The sequence below is a fragment of the Haliaeetus leucocephalus genome, unplaced genomic scaffold (assembly GCF_000737465.1).
Source record: "Haliaeetus leucocephalus isolate CR32 unplaced genomic scaffold, Haliaeetus_leucocephalus-4.0 Scaffold321, whole genome shotgun sequence".
Taxonomy (NCBI): Eukaryota; Metazoa; Chordata; class Aves; order Accipitriformes; family Accipitridae; genus Haliaeetus; species Haliaeetus leucocephalus.
The window spans coordinates 62971-63658 of NW_010972757.1; positions in this window are offsets into that span (position 1 = coordinate 62971).

Sequence of the window (688 nt, forward strand, 5' to 3'; positions counted from 1 at the left end):
TGTAGGTCACCTTGGTTAACATAACAGGTCAAGATTCTCTGTGCATTGCAACTGCATCATAAAGCCCATGAACCAATAGACAAGATGGCTATGACTCATGCAGCGTGCCTGGCCAGCAAGCGCATGCGTCATAGATTGCAACCGAGGCGGACTTTTGGCACCCGCTGGCCATGTGTGCTGAAACCCGTTCCTCTGCAAATGTATAAATACCGGGATTTTCCGAAGAGCATCGGGCTGGTGTACGGTGAGGCCATCGTTGCCTCTGTGGGGACGCCCACGGAAAGCTGGCACCTACCGATTGCTGGGCTGAGTTCGCGGAGCAAGACGGCACAAGAATGTATGGATGGTCCATCTTCCTCACAGTCCTCGGATGGACATAGTCATGGATACTGCCGCAAGCCAAAGAAAACATCTGGATGACCCTGGCTGACGTGACCAGACAAGATTGCTTATACCTCAGTACAGCAACACCAAGCAATCCCTTTTTCACAGGTTTAATAGGGGGTTCCACTGGCATCAACGAAGTTTAAGAACTTATTGATGGAGACCCCTGTGCAGCAGGTGATGGACTCAATGGATGGGAATGCCTGGTTTCCACGGATCGGGCATTCACCCTCATTGCCACCCCAGGAATCACAAATTCTGGGGTCCCTGAATACAGACTGGTGTAATATTATCTGATTTACTG